This window comes from Dermacentor variabilis, chromosome 9, assembly GCF_050947875.1.
Source record: "Dermacentor variabilis isolate Ectoservices chromosome 9, ASM5094787v1, whole genome shotgun sequence".
In the NCBI taxonomy this organism is placed as follows: domain Eukaryota; kingdom Metazoa; phylum Arthropoda; class Arachnida; order Ixodida; family Ixodidae; genus Dermacentor; species Dermacentor variabilis.
Window position 1 is genome coordinate 147676873 of NC_134576.1, and position 15617 is coordinate 147692489.

Genomic DNA, 15617 nt, shown 5'->3' on the forward strand with positions numbered 1-15617 from the left:
TATTAGACATGAGCGCATTGTTCAGGACCCAGCACATGAATACTTCATTGAAAGTGTGTTATATATATATACGCGAATTTTTCTGTGCACAGAGTGATCCTCCTGATTGGCTAAGTGCTTTGGACAAAGTGACTAGCCTACATCGTTCTTTACCACAACACACTGGTCCGGCATTGACTAGTTATTTTTTTTTTTTTATGGCCATGTAATATTCACATTTTTCTTTCTTTTGCCAAGCCGGTAATAAAAAAAAAAAAGTCACGAGTTGGCGCTGCCGGGGCGGGCCCTGCCAGCAAGTTTTTCTCGCCGTTCCGATAAGGTCGCTTTTATTTATTTATTTATTTATTTTTTTGCCGTTGAATGCAGCACGAGAAGTCAGCTGAAATTTGTTTCGGACACGAAATAACTCAGTGACCTCGAAAGTGTGCGTGTCATAAAACGTTGCGCGAAATAGTAAATCATTGTCGTGATTTTGACTCGCAAGCGGTCAGCGCAGCCGCCGCTGCAGTCGTCTCTGCGAAGCGGCTAACGTGTTTTCTCACCACTACCAACGGCGTCGGGAAAACTAATCGTATTGTCACTTATAAATGACATAAATGTGCAGACGCTGATTGTGTTGACGAATTCAGGTGCGCCGGCCAGCGAGGCCCGTCGGCCCAGCGATCGGCAGCTCGCCTCGTTCGCTACCGTCGGCGTCGACGAGCGGCAGAAGTGGGGCGAGTTCGCGCATGCCGCTTAGAATGGACACAGTTAAAGAGCAGCCAGATTTGCTCGTTTCATTTCGAGCGTGCCTGGTATAAACAAAACCCGCCGAGCTTACACCAGCCCGATGATCTTCCACCCCCAAGCCTGTGCCGACTTTTAGCCCGCCTTGTGTTCTGCTCCGGAATATGCTTCATTCCCAAAGCGCCCTCGACGAATGGTTCGCACTACTCGTAGCAGTGCGTACGCATATCGACAGCTGTCGCTCGCCACAATTTCTGAGTGGCTGCTTTGTGGTGGGTCCAATCAGAAGTGGTTGGCCACGCCTAACACGGCAGCGAGCCCCGTCTGCAGGAAGTAGTCGCCGCCGGAGGACGACGATGATGGCGACGTCGCAAAGCTCGTGCAGGCGTATCAGACGAACTAGCAACACGAAGCTCGCGCGCTTGCGTGCGTACGTCACAGTTTTGTGCGATCACGTGACCGACTGTGTTTACATTCCTTCTTTGGCCCCATCTCGTTGCTCTCTAAAACTGAAACTTGGATTGGTCCCTGCAAACAAGTCTCCAAATAATTACCTGTCGTGCTCTGAAGCAAATGTTTCGTGCCGTGATTACTGGGTCGTTAGCTTTAAAATTAAATTATGGGGTTTTACGTGCCACAACCACTTTCTGGTTATGAGGCACGCCGTAGTGGAGGACTCCGGAAATTTCGACCGCCTGGGGATCTTTAACGTGCACCTAAATCTAAGCACACGGGTGTTCTCGCCCCCATCGGAATGCGGCCGCAGTGGCCGGGATTCGACCCCGCGACCTCGTGCTCAGCAGCCCAACACCATAGCCACTGAGCAACCACGGCGGGTGGGTCGTTAGCTACTTATTGCAGCGGATAAAACAAGATGGAAAAATTTTTGTCAGTACTTCTTTAACGAAAGGAAATGCGGGTGAGACAGATGGCGATTGTCGTCGTGGGACACGGTAAGCCCCCCGAAGGGTGTAAATTTTTTTTAAGCCTGTGTGCAGCCGGACGACCATCGCACGCGCGAAGATGTGCGTAGGCGCAACTCGGGAGCCCTCGGGCTATGCGGGAAAATCGGCTCGCCATAGCGATGCCGCCGTAATCGACCGGCGAGCACACGCCCGCGCGTGGTTGTTTCGACACGAGCGAGTAATGCATCTGTGCACCTGTAAATAACACGCGAGTCTGGAAAGTTCCCCGCGTCCGCCGTCAGCGTGCGCGCGTGTAGACGGCGAGCCTGGCACGAAGATCACTCGGCTCTGCAGAAAGCGGCCTCTCCGCCACGGGGGCTCTTCGGCGCACACCGGCATTTATATAGCACACGCGGAGAACAGTTGGTCCCCCACCTCTGCAAGTCTGCAGTGCGTCTTGGTCTAGACATCGATACGGGCTACTTGGTCTGTCAATAGTGCAACTGAGGTTCCCAGAACTTTCGAGACTGCTTTCACTTATTTGGTCGTGAAAGGCGTTCTCGCGGTGAAACAGCCAGCACGAAGCGTTCGCTTCTCGCTGCCGGCGGTCTTGGTCACGTCAGCGTTGTGACAGCGAGTGCTCGTGGCCATCGAGTGAGATGTGCTTACATTTGCCTGTACGTGCGTGACACCACGCTTGTCATAAGTGTACCCACCGGTTCGGGGGGAAGTACGCCCCTCCCCGCACGGTCAGAATTGAAAAGTAGGCCACTTATCTCTCCCCCCTCCCACGCACACACACTTGTGAAAGTGGGCACTGTCGGCTGCACACTGCACAAATACAACAAAAGAGCAGCTGATGCCAAGTTTTCTCTCAGAATCGGGCAGACACAGGCACTCGTCGCCCTGCTTTCGGGCCTCGCCTCCACGCGCGGCAGGAGACGCGTACTCGGCGGTGCGCGACGTGCCTCGCTGGGCCGCGGACAAAGCTGTCGCTGTACACAAAACAAGGCGAATCTACCATCACTTGCATCGTCCCGTGTTTGCTAGGGGCCGTCTAATCCAACCGTCTTTGAAAACGCAAAGTCAAATTTGCTTTTATAATTTACCAGTATTTTATCAGTTTTGCCATTTTAGCGATATTGACGCTCGATGTTGTGACTTTCTTGTCTGCTTACGACGAAGTTTGTAATTAGCACTCAGTGACTTCTTTAGTGACTTGAATGAACAGTTGACGATATTTTAACAATTTATAAACTAAAAAGATTATTTGGAAAATGACCTGCAAGAACGCGCTTTGATATTCAAAAGCCACATGCAAGTGGCCGAAACTCGCTGCACGATACATAGGCTCCGTGACCACGATGAACCAATGGTTGCCTTCACTTCACATTGCGACAGTGCTTCACAGCCTTGACATTGTGGTCACAAAATTGAAGTTTATTTATTATTATTTACAAAACCTCTCGAATATATATATATATATATATATATATATATATATATATATATATATATATATATATATATATATATAATTGACAATTACGAAACCTACGTGAACCCGCATTGTTTAAACGTTGCGGGTTCAGCGGCGTCACTAAATCTATTCGATTGGTAGACGCTCGGCAAGCGTGTCAGACAACTAATTTACCAAGACCAAATTGAATACATTTTCCGTCCAGATTTCGAACACAGTAGATGAGTGAGATATATCTACTGCATAAAAGCGTAAATATCGGAACGGCTTAGCTCGTTCACGCTAGACTGAACAAATCGCTTCCGCTTCTCACGCCTTTCGGATCAGGGGCGAAAGTACGGCATGCAACCTGCACAAAGCTCGGGCAGTCATTGCCACAACACGCGGCCAAGCGCATTCCACAGAACCTAGTTCTGCTATCACGAGTGTCGACAAGCACAAACAATTTAGGGATAATATGCAGACTAAATGCATTTTCATGCAGGAAAACTACGCTGCTTGTGTCCTTTTGAATCGTGGTGTATTTGTAAGCTTCCAATTTGAAGATAATGAAAAAAATTAAGCTGTCATAATCCAGTATGTAAATATTAGAGGTAGACGATCGAATATCTACTTTTTCAAACACGAATCGAATACAAATAGTAAGTATCGAATATCGAATAGACAAACGCAGACGCACATATTTACTGCATGAATATCTGTTTAAGTATAATTAGCAACACGCTTGCACTGAATAAACAGTCAACTATCACACACAAATAAGATCGTTTTAAACACAAGATCACAACAGTCACGAGAAGAACTACACGAATAGCCGCTTGACAACTTTAAGCCGGGTAGCAAACAAGCTTTCCAAGAATGACAGGCATTTGAAACTGACCAACTTTTCAAAAACATATAATAAATAGCTGTTGAAAAAATATCAAGTTATGGAAAAGGAAAATAAATCACTAAGGAGGTGTTTGTGTGCCCTAAAAAGAATAGAGCCTTTTACAAGAAAAAAAAAAAAAACATCACTGGTTGCACCGTAAGAGACAAAACTTCTACATGACTAGGCTGCAAGAAAGACCAATTGGTATAGCCATAAGCGCAATACAGCCGATTGTCAAGTATTGGACGAAAAGAAGGGGAACGGAGGGGCCCGTTTTATAAGAACGCTCGCACGTGTCCGTTAGTCAGAACCACGTGAAAACAACAGATGATGGAGAAGCGGAAAGCACGGGATAAATTATTTATGTTTTTCTAATTGAAGTGCAAGAATGAGAAGTCAATGGAGGAAAGCTCAACTCGGCTGACGGCGAGAGCCGCGACGTCTGCGCTACGCGCGCGTTGCGCGACAAATTGTGCCACGGCGACGGTTCCCACGTCCATGCACTCTTGGGCATTTATGCATGCATAAAAGATCTAACCCAAGAAATGTTAACCAGCGCAAAACAATTAATTATGGGTTTACGCGCCAAAACCTCGATCTGATTATGAGGCGCGCCATGGTGTCCGGGCACACCGGAAATTCGGACCACCTGGGGTTCTTTAACGTACACCTAAATCTAAGTGCACGTGTGTTTTCGCCTCCATCAAAATGCGGCCGCCGTGGCCCCGAATTCGATCCCGCGACCTCGAGCTCAGCAACCCAACACCATAGCCACTAAGCAGCAACAGCGGGTGTCGCAAAACCGAAAACAAAGCTTGTATTACCGACCCGGTTTCTGCATTGCGTCAGAAATCCTGTCGCTGTTGTACTTCTAGTAATTATAATTTGCGATACTTTGTGGTGCAGAACAGTAACTCGATGTGAACAGTCGGTTGTTGCGAAATATTTGGTTAGTTTTGATATTCGAAAATACCGAATAGTTCCTTTTCGAATGCGAATAAGACATTACACACCAACGATTCATATCCGAAACTTGGATATTTGTCTATCTTATAGTAAATACATTACTAAAGCTAAACCCCATCTGTACTGCGTTGGTAAAGTCATTGTTTTCCTTCAGCTGCACGAACATTAGACCAACATGACACGTCTAGGTAAGTTACTTACTGCACGCTATAGCTTATATTAGAGTGTTTCAAAATATCTACAATCTTAAAATCCACTTGGCAGTTATAGCGACAGCTTTAGTAACTTTTCTTGTCTCCCTTCAGTGACACGTACGCTTCCTAAAATGTTGGCAACACTAGACTAATTATAGAATTTCCTACAATATTGTATTAAACTTTATGACTGCAATGATTCATAATGTACGCTTGAAAACTAGATCTGTCCATGACGAAGATAAATTTCACTGTCGCATTCTTCAGCCTTTTTTATTGCAACGACAACCGGCAATCCGCAAGGGAGGCGAACTTTGCAGTTCACGTGCCACCTGAGCCCGTTCTGGTTATGCATTCTCCGCCCAGTCGTGAACTTCCGTATAATCTCCAAACGCAATATTTTCGGACAAATGAACGCGTCGTTGACGCATCGAATAACGTGTCATCGTTTGTTGGCGGCACCTACCTAACCTAGCCCGGAACTGGAGCCGGGTGGGAGGGAGGTTCCGGTCATCTCGGAAGGAGCCCTTCGTGTCGGGCTTTGTCGTAAAGTATAAACCCCATGCAAGCGATCTTGCACGCGACAGCGACAGGCGACGCGATGGAGATGGCTGTCGCGTTCGCTCGTCGCCTACAAGTTGCACCCCATGCGAGCGATGACTTCGAGCGACGTCTCCCCAGTGTTGCCGGTATGAGGGCAGCAATATAGGCGCCGAAACTAGCGTGACGCGTGCTTTATTAACTTAAGTTGATGTAGTTTACTGTAAAAAGCAGCATAAAATATTTCTGAAAGTCTTGCAGTAGGTTCTTATCCTTGCACCTATAAAAATTCAATCGTTTGCTCGTTCCGTGCGACAATCGGAAGTACTGGAGTTACGTACATCCAGTTCCGGCTTTGCGCTATTGGCTAGTCGCTCATAGCACTTCCGGGCGACGAGCGACGAATTCTAGATTTGCAAAACCGAGCGACCGCGCGACAAGACCGAGCGATCTGTTCAAGCGACGGCCTGATCCGTCGCGCAAACCCGTCGCTCGTCGCTGTCGCGCACAAAATCGCGCTAATGGGGTTTAGCCTTAAAGCATCCGAAAAACGAACGTGTACTGCAGAGAAGTCAAAGGCGACATTATATGCAGCTGCCGTTGTTGGGGCGATATATATATATATATATATATATATATATATATATATATATATATATATATATATATATATATATATATAGAGAGAGAGAGAGAGAGAGAGGTGACTTGCCCCCACTCGAAAAATAGTTGATACGCCATTGTTCGGGATGCCGCTGTTATGCCGACGGAAGGGGGCAAAAAAGTAATGAAGACACACACACACACACACCATCGTCGCTTATCGTATCGTCAGCAGGAGAGGACGCATTGCTTCGCTCAAAGACGGCTATTCCGTCACTTTTCGTCCGGTGGCACACACGTACAGCACGTTCCTTTTCAGACTGCGGTGTTCGACAGCTAATCGAGGAAGAAGAAGAAGAAAAAAAAACGCTTTTAAAAGAAAGCGGCGCGCGGCCTCGCTCACGATGAAACGCAGCCGCGCGCGACGCCATCGCGCTGACGCGACGAACAGCGCAGCCGTCACAGCCGAGTTCGCCGCCCCACACGCTCGCTGCATTCACGTGGATTTGCGGGCGGCGCAGCCGGTTTCTGTCCAGGCTTCGCGTGCATCCCAAGTTCCTCGGATCTGAAAATTCACATTTCTAAATGAAGCGTATATACCCCAAAGTGATGTCGCAATACGCCGCTCCTCTGCGGTTCGTTCACGAATCGGACGTAATTCGTTCGCTAAATTTAGCTATCTAATTTGTATTTATTCATTTATTTATTATACCTCAAGAGTCCCTGCAGGGACATTACGTGAGGGGTAGGTACAAGTGATATAACGTAATTACAGTAAAATTTGGTGAATATAGTTCAAACGAATACAAGTCAGTCAGTGAATACAAGGCACGACAAAATAAAAATAAAAAAAAAACGGTAGGCGACCCTAACCTTCGACTTGGGTGTCTCTTAGTGGCACTCGCACCTCGGCGTTGGTGTTATTTATTATAGGTTAACTTTAGGCGAACACAACGAACGAACCGAGCTCGGAGGCAACTGTTTGTCATTAATTAGCCGGTTAAATATCGTGCCACATCCTTGCGTGCGACGTCCTTACTTTCGCTTTCTACTTCCGGGTGTCCAGTGATTTCGCCAATGTCGCACTTACGTGGTGGGTCTCTATAAAGTCTACGATTCTGTGCTTTGGTGTGCGGTAATCAGAGATTTCTTATTAATTCTACTTATTCCAGACACTTCAGTAACTCAACCTGTAACTAAACTTATGCTCTGATATCATATCTATAATGAAACCCATGAATTTTGTACTGCACTATTTTTTTTTCAGATTTATTTTGAATTTCCTCCCCGGTCGTCTCGGGAGGTGAACCGGAAGTGCTGCGCAAGAAACAGGAGCGTCACTCGACGCCCGGCCGTGCCACTAATAACGATGCGTAGCAGTGTGCACGATAATCGTGCACATTAACGTCGACGTGTGCGATCTCTTCAACGGCAGATTTGAATTCTGCGGGGTCGTTGATCATAACGATACGGCCGGGAAGACGATTCCAGTCACGCACGGCACACGAATAAAATAAAAAAAAGAATGACTGACGAGACGTCGCTGTGCGGCCGCGTGGAGGAACGTCCCCTTCGTCGTGGTCCGCAGGCGCATTAGTCGTCACTGGTTAACTAAAAAAGAAATGTACACTAGTTACTACGCAGTTTGCCACACACCCTTGATATAACTCAAGCTGATTACAGTAGATTTAGTAACATTACTGACTAAGCAAGGTAGTAATGGGCATCAGCTACCAATTCCAAACGCAGTTAGAACGACCGGATACGAAGCTTCTATACAGCCTGCAACACACGTATCGGGCCCTCTCTGGAATATGCAGGAGCCGGTACGACACACGTGTTAGAGGCTTGAGATTTTGCATCCGGTGGTGCTAAGTGTGTTTGGAATTGGTAGCCCCATTAGTAACGTTGCTCGGTGAGTAACGTTACTAAATTTACCGTTATCAACTGCACCGATACATTAGATAGTGTGACAAACTAAGTAGAGCGCGAATCGCGCGAAGTTTAACATTTGAGAGAGCGCAGTATGCACTCTGCGCGGTCTTCTCCAGTACCGTGGATGTTCTTGGCGAGTCTGACCGACAACGGGCAACAGCGGCCACGACTGAAGCGCATCGACGCGAGAGAAAGACGCGCGTCTGTTCGTGGTCGCAAATTAAGGCGAAGCACTGCGCGTGTTCGCGAACACACTCGGGACCACCACGCGCACGCGTCCATAGAGCGCATCACGTGATTCCCCGGGGTATAAAACACTATCGTTTCCGGCTTTGCATGCATCCATTTCGCGGCATTGGGATATTTTGAGAAAGCACGCGAGGTCAGGTCGCGGCGGCAACAGTATCGGCTGCAGTTTCGCTCCACGGACTGTCTCTCTTAAGGTACACACCGGAAATGAAATTTTCGACCTCGCGGGCGAAAGAGACCGACGGCAGCCTCGCACGACTCGTGCAAGCAGCGCGTACGTGCTGCACACCAGCTTCCAAGGCCTCCTCGCCGGTGGCTCCCCGTTTCCGTCGCGCGTACTCGAAGCAACAACGGCAGCCGTGAATCCATTCACTCTCGGCGGTGCGCACGATTCGGGGACGTACGGAGCCAAACCAGTTTCTTTCGAACGTATTTCCTTGTCGTCGCGGCGCCCCTCAACGCGGTGCGCCCGGAGCGGCACCGGACAGCCACGGGTCGAGTCGGACCGAGACCCCGCGTTGTTCATGCGGAAGCTTTTGTTTTTCGGCTGGCGGACGAGAAAACGGGTTAGACGTGGGTGTCATTAAAAAAAAAAAATCTTTCTATTCGGTAGTGATTGAGATGCAAGGCGCTTCCTGGACGCCAGAGGCCGGTGGGCCAAGCTGTGCGGTTGAGACAGCTTATAGTGCCGAGCACGAAATTAAAACGCAAGGACTGCCTTTTACTATCCCGTTGTGGCCATTTACAGGCTTCATTATAGAAGTGTTCCAAATCAAGGTGTCTACAGCTTCCACGTTTTCGCCACTTAATAAAGCGCATTCATAAGGGTGGACGCGCCGCCGTCTTCTCCGTTCTCTCGTGCTATAAATTCGAAGCCTTCCTCAACGCGACGTTAGCAGCCTATCTAACACCCCTGTCACACGGGCACCCGCGAACTGCGTTTCGCATGAAACTCCCTCACGGAGATTGACGGCAATGGAGCGGCGGCCGCGCTACACGGCACAGCGCGAGCTTTCGACGGGCGCCGCACGGGGTACAAACGGCGCTGCTGCGCTTACTTCCGCGTGCAACTGTTCACATATACAGTCGCCGTTAAAGTAATCTATGTGCATTTTTTTAACGCAGTATGTAATAATATAAAATCACAGCGAGAATCCTTGCGGTACGTTACCGCAAGACTTTTGTTTTCCAAGCATAGCGAAGTTGCAAGCAATGCTGGCCACACTGCGCTCTTGCTTTCGTGCGTGGGCAGAGCGGGTCACGTTGTTGGGCCGCTGCGCTTCGATTGGCGATTCCGCTGTGTCATCGCGCGTGTCTGTGTGTTCGCGGTGCGCCTGGATCGCTCATGGTGCGTGTCACCCGGAGAATTTTACCCGTACGGCTTGAACGATACGTGCGGCTCCCGTGCATATAAAAACGAACAAAATGGCGGAACGACGTTTCCCGATGCAGCGTGGCGAAGTATTGGTGTAGAGAGTACAGGTGCTGATGCCCTTAAAAACAAATTAAAACTTCCATTATGTGGCATATATCCCAAGGCAAAAAAAAAAATAATGCTAAAATTTGTAAATGAACCAGTTACGACGATTTTACTAGCGTGGCTTTCTGCAGAACTGTAGCTGCCTGGGAACGAGAGTACTCCATCCAACCGTAATGGTCATTGCCAAACTCCCTTCGCCCAAAATCTCCATTTAACTTCCTTGGCGCAAGGGAGACCGTGTGACACGGAGCGCAACTCCACTGGCGTAAAGACGAAGGAGTTCAATGGAGTTCGCGGGTGCCCGTGTGACAGGGGTATAACACGCGTTACACCTGCACACGTCTGGTAAACAGGCGACTTGTAAACGTCTTAGCATTTACGGGGGGCTCCATTACCAAAACAGCGCATACCGCATTACCGTTAATTTATCACAGTGTTTGCATATTTGTTCACTCTTTGTCCGTCCAGAAGAGAGGAAAGAGTTGACGGAGATATCCGCCAAACAAAGCTGTCGCGAAATTAAGCTGCTGTGCCAGTATATACGTACGCGAACTATAGCAATATTTATATAGAGAGAGTTGAATACTTTGTATATATTTGCAGGTTTGTATAGCAAAGTCACAGTCGACTGTCGCCCACGAGCTTGTTTCACTTCTCCAAAGAGGTAAAATGCTTTCGGAATATCCGATACGAGCGCACACTGAAGAAGCGTACCATTTCGACGCGCGCAGAAATTCGCCGAAAGCGACGGGACGCAGGCATGCGACGCTCGTTTTGTCTGCCAGCTTCGCGATGTCCACGGGCGGCCGTGAACGCCCGCCACAGCCCCGACGGCCTTGCGTTGCCGGTGGACAGTGCACCTATTCCGACAAGTGAGTGACGACGTTCCGCGGCAAAAAATATGCGAACACGTACCGTGGCGCGACACGCTCGGGCACGCGTTGTAAGCGTCAAGTGCTTTCAGGCGAGCAGCCAAAAACCACAGCCTGGGCACGCAAGCGAGAACAAAACGAAGTCTTCGGGGCAACCACTCAAAACATTAAAAAATTCGGTCTCTGGCCCCCAACCCTTTGTACAGGACCGCACTACATACGCTAGCCCAAACAAGTTACAAGAAATTTTGCTTCCGAATTTCTTCCTAACGTCGTTCACAATATCACTCAAGCTGCAACTTCTAGTACGCTCAAGTTTTATTTGTCATGTCCAATAGCGACGTTCAAGAGGCAGATACAGGGCTCTATATACGCTTCCTTGCAATTTTCTTGGCGCTGAACGCCAGCGGTCCGCGAGTTCCGCAGCGCCGGTTTTGCGTGACCTCGAGAGGTGGCGCCACGCAGGCGCTTCTACCCAGGGGCTTTACCCGCCGCGGTGGCTTAGCGGTTGTGGTGTTGCGCTGCTAGGCACGAGGTCGCGGGATCAAATCCTGACCGCGCATTTCAGTGGAGGCGAAATGCGCAAACGCCCGTGTCTCGTACGTTGGGGTCACGTTAAAGACCCTCTGGTGGTCAAAGTCAATCGGGAGTCCCATACTACGTCGCGCCTCATTATCATATCGTGGTTTTGACACGTAGAAGCCCAGAATGCAATTCGTTCTTCTATGGCGAGGCAGTGCGCTCTGTCTCCCTGGCGTCTTTCGCTGCCTGTCGTGCAGCCTTCAGCCGGTTTTCTTCTAGCCGGGTCCGTCCACATGGACCAGTCCAAATGCTGCGGTGCGATGCGCCGTTGCGGACGTGCATTACACCCATTTTAAGATTGTGGCCTCCAACTAAACTGCTTTGTCGGTAGCCATGTCACGCTTACATCTACTCTCGATTACGGGGAGAGCCGGCAATATATATATATATATATATATATATATATATATATATATATATATATATATATATATATATATATATATATATATATATATATAGTTTTCATAGCCGCACGCTTTACCATGTTATTCGTTTTATAAGGTTTATGTGTCAGTTCCTCACATGGTTTCTTTCTTTATACTTATTCATTCTTCGTTTTTCTCAAACTTATTTTCATTTATTTTAACGATTTTGTATCCCATCAGTGTACTTATTTAGTCCTTTATCTGCTCAATCAACTTGATCCTTTTCTGCTATATGTACATGTCGGCAGATTTGCGTTACTTTCATTTCTGTGTATTTTTTTTTTCGTCATAAGTGGCCCCGCCTGCAGTTTTTGCTTTGGGGCTACTTCCTGTGTGTAACTTTGCCCTTGTATTGAACCACTTATCAACAAAACCGAATTGATGTCGTCTGCTGACAGACGGCCTCGACCCGCCGATCGCTCTCCCTTTTCTCACCAAGGCGGCAAAGGCTGCGCGAGGCACCGCCGAAGGAAGGGTCGGTCAGCCCTCGGCGAAAGGCCGGCGCCCCAGGGGGAGCAGCTAGGTCGCGCAAGGCCAGGGCGGGCCCCGTCCAAGGCCTCGCTCAATTAGGACCCGGCGTTGCCGCGAGGTCTGGTCGTGCCGCGCTCTCAAGAGCAGCGAATCGGCTTCCAAGAACGTTTTAGTAAGACCTTTAATTCGCATGTGACACCCAGAGGCGCGGGTTTGATTATCGCGCAGGAAATGACGGACGTCGTCGTGGCGCCGACGAGGTGCACGCGAGAAGACACGATTCGCCTTCCTTCGCCCCAACGTGACTCGTGTGGTGCGTGTCGGTGACTGGACTGTGGCGCGCATACCAGTGCGCTCAAGCTGCCGTTCACATTACTGAAAACGTCTGGCAACATTTCGACGACATTTATACACGGTCTCCCACGTAACTAGTGCCAAAATTAAAAAAAAAAAAATATGCGAGGAACACGTAGCTGGACAGAACCGAGGTTTTTGCCGTCGCTTGGAGCAAGTCAGACAATTTTTCTTGTATTTCGACTCATTAGATAATCAGTTAATTCCAAAATATTTTAATTAGAGCAAATTGTCAGTGTATATATTGTAGGCCGTCGTGAAAAATTACCGATAAATATTTTTGTGGCTCAATACGTGCTGCATAAATGTTTTTTTTTTTCCAAGCGTTAAAGGAAACCCGCAAAAGCGCGCGGCACGTTTTTTCGTGCGAAAAAAAAAAAAAATGACTTGCTCCAAGCGACGACAAGCAGCATTACCTTGGTTCTGTCCAGCTACGCGGCCCCCGCATATTTTTTTATTAAATTTTGGCGCTAGTTACGTGAGAGACCGTGCACAGACGCAGCCACGACAGTCGCACGCCTAAAACGTAAGCAAGCGAAATACCTTTGCTCAGAGTCAAACAATGGCGCAGCGTGAGACAAACTGAATAGCGCACAAGGAGTGCCGAGACCCAGACGGGTTTACCGCGTCTTCTGCGCCCGCTGCAGCCCAGACACGCGCGCGCCACCGCTGGAAGCTCGGCTGGTGGCATTGCGCGCGCCGTCCGATGCGGCGAAATGCGCACTATGAGGTAGCTGGCCTCGCAGCGGTACGAAGGTGTACGAGCAAGCCAGGTGTGAATACAGCTTCGAGCTGCCAACGAAGCAGCTGACCTTATTGTGAATACAAACAAACGCTCAACCCTGAGGTGGCCGATCGGAGGTCAGCCAAATCGCGCATCATTTGCACACCGCAGTTGCTTATGTCAGATTCGCATGCGACTTGCGCAAGTGCGGCTCAAAGCCGCTCAGTCGGAGGCGAAAACGGAAGCCGCGGGGATGCATCGCGGAACCCGTCAGACGGGAAGCGCGGAGACCTTCGCTGCCACAGAGAAGAGAAATAACGTTAGCAACACAAACATCTGCGGATGCTTCACGTCGCAGGGCGAGACAACAGTTCTCGAGTGCGATGACTCATGCATCACTCGCGACGTCCCTTTCCTCCGTGACTGGAGTCGCACAACGCGAGCGCGTTTGGCAGCGGGCGTCCTTCGGTGTCGCTCAAAAAACATTTTGCAGTAGCAGCGGCGCACCATGTTGTATTAGTCGAGCCGTCCCAAGAAATCGGCTGACGATCGCCACAAATCGAAACCGGACTGGGCGATTACAGGAAGGACGACGATGTGCCTCTGAATCTCGTCGCTGTCGCGCACCGAGAGGCGGGGCGCGACGCGGACAACAGCTGCTGCGGTCGTCCAGGCCAGGGGCCACTCAAAATGGTCTCCGACGTTAGGACTAACGCTTCGACCCCGGTTTAGTGAGCGGGGTTTCGACGCGGAGCCGCGGCCAAGCGTCAGCGAAAGGGAGCGCCGAAAGTCACTAACCTCTGCCGATGCGGCGGGCTCCTTCGGTGACGACTGCAGGCGGCGCTCGTACGCCGAAGAACGCATGCGTCGATCACGACGAGCTACACACCACGAGAGCCGGTGATCGTCTCTGGCCGCGGCGCACGACTCGCAAGCACTGCTCTTGCCTCCGACGGCTGAAAGCGCACACCGCCGCCTGACCAACACCCGGCGCGCAGCAGCAGCTGACCCAGGGGCACGCGCGCGTACGCACCACGCACGCCCGTCCGCTCAAAACTGGATCAAACCGAGCGCGAGTTCTGCAGTCTCGGAGCACGGCACTGGCGCGTGCGAGAGCACGGACAACCTGGCGATCTCCTTTCCCATCGCCTCTTTTATACGCTCACTCTCTCCGGGCGTCGCCGTCGTGGTTGTTGTCGTGGCCACGTGACTTCGCGTCATCGGGCGAAGGCCATTGCTCGTTTGTTTTGGCTCTCTCTCTCTCTCTCTCCAGCACTTCCAGGGTCTCCCCCCGTCGCTTGCGGCGAGCGCTCTTCAGCTTGCTCACATCGCACCGCATTCTGCGCCTTTTCTCTTTCTGCCGCTGCCAGAACAGGTTAAAAGGCAACGGGAAAAGTGAAAACAAGCAAGCCACGCAAAACGAGCGAAACCGGTGCGTCACGCCTTGACGTTTCGCGTTCACGACGGCCACCGAAAAAAAAACATTTCAACGGAACAGAAAGCATCATCGCACCGCGCAAGCCTCGGGAAAGGGCACTCGGAAAGCACTGGTGTCCATGCTGCTTGCTTGTTTGTGTCTTTTCTTTTGTTTGTGCCATTCTTTTCGCCTATACGGCCTCACTACACGCGTGCGTACGTACAGAGCATTCAGACCGATGCGAGGCTGCAGTGTCGTAGCTACAAGGGCACCGTTAATATCAGTAATCTAGTCGCCAAGCAACCTTCGTTTCCTGTCGAATGCGATTATTCTTATTTCCCAAAGCAGTGCCTCTGTCGTTCCGAGTGGACTGTTCCGCCTGGTCGTCGTATGCCTTTTAGTTGCCTCTAAATGTGCGCGGAGCTCAAGCGCCGTGGATGTCTCTGGAGAGATGCACTGATCGTCATCGGCAGTACTTTCCGCCAGCAGGGTTCTTCCTGTATATTTTGTGCGAGTTCGTGCGTGTGCCTAAAGCCACGAGATCTTTAGGGAGACAACGGCAGCTTGGCTTGTAGTACGCACTTCTTGGAGCGCACACACACTTCTGTGGCGTCGTCCGTGAAGCTGTTCGCGATTTGCCCTCGCTCGGTGCTCGCTGCCGTGATAATGCCAACCTTGGTCTCGGACAGAGTCGGTTGATGCGACGATACGTGTGCATACAAAGAACGTCAGGCCGACGCTCCACTGCTGACGTGCTGATGGTGTTCGTGTGCCACGCGGGAGGCGTTCACTGCCGGCTCCAAACACCAAGCCGACAAAA

At 50.0% G+C, this 15617-nt stretch overlaps 1 protein-coding gene across 2 annotated transcripts in view; it reads right to left on the reverse strand.

Annotated features, from left to right (window-relative positions):
- The window catches only part of LOC142557801 (putative E3 ubiquitin-protein ligase RNF144A-A), a 56746-nt gene extending 42232 nt beyond the window's left edge, over positions 1-14514 (reverse strand). The window contains exons 1-3 of one of the 2 annotated variants that reach the window (XM_075669934.1): positions 14179-14260; positions 6218-6243; positions 5609-5689 (exon numbers count right to left, since the gene is read on the reverse strand). The gene's annotated coding sequence lies outside the window, so the exon portion shown is untranslated. Of the gene's footprint in view, positions 1-5608; positions 5690-6217; positions 6244-14178 lie in introns of both variants that reach the window. The other variant, XM_075669933.1, reaches the window with a different exon arrangement.
- Positions 14515-15617: the final 1103 nt, after the last annotated feature.